The sequence below is a fragment of the Cebus imitator genome, unplaced genomic scaffold (genome assembly GCF_001604975.1).
Source record: "Cebus imitator isolate Cc_AM_T3 unplaced genomic scaffold, Cebus_imitator-1.0 Scaffold447, whole genome shotgun sequence".
In the NCBI taxonomy this organism is placed as follows: Eukaryota; Metazoa; Chordata; class Mammalia; order Primates; family Cebidae; genus Cebus; species Cebus imitator.
The window spans coordinates 693,222-693,877 of record NW_016107762.1 but is presented as its reverse complement, the minus strand read 5'-3'; positions in this window follow the sequence as shown (position 1 = coordinate 693,877).

The following is a 656-nucleotide window of genomic DNA, read 5'->3' as shown; positions in this document are numbered from 1 at the left end:
CCAGTTAGTTAGCTTTTGTTTGTGTTTTGACTATTGATAGACTTAAATTATATTCATATTGTCATGCAGAACAAACACATAGAAAGTCTTGCCTTTGATCTAAATACAGGCACTTCTTTGTTGCAATGACGTTTGAACTGTATATCAGAATAACATGCTTATAATAAGCCAGGCATAAAAAGTAGATTATCTAGATCAGATAATTAAAAACCATCTGATTAATGATAATTTTGGCTTGAAAACAAATTATCCTATCTCAACAGAAATTTAAGTTAGTTTACAAAAATACAGATCTTACCTTTGAGATTGATATAAAATGCCGTGGACGTCTCTGTAAACATTTCAATCCTCCTTTGACCTTTTTGAAAGATTTAATTCTGTAGTTGTTAGATTAATGCATATTCTTTGTGTGCTCTTCTTGAACTGAATAAATGTTATTCTTTTCTGACCAGTAACATTTTTCCCTCTTCCTGATTCTTGTAAACTCTTTTCTAACAATGCTCACGAAATGTAGAGAAAATGGTTTCTCTAGTATCCAAAATAACATATTCCTTGTAATTTAAATTGCCTAAGAGTTCATTTCTTGGCAATATGCTGTATGGTAACATGGCTTTTGCTGAAGAGCTCAGTAAATCATCCAGGGGTGCTGGGACTTT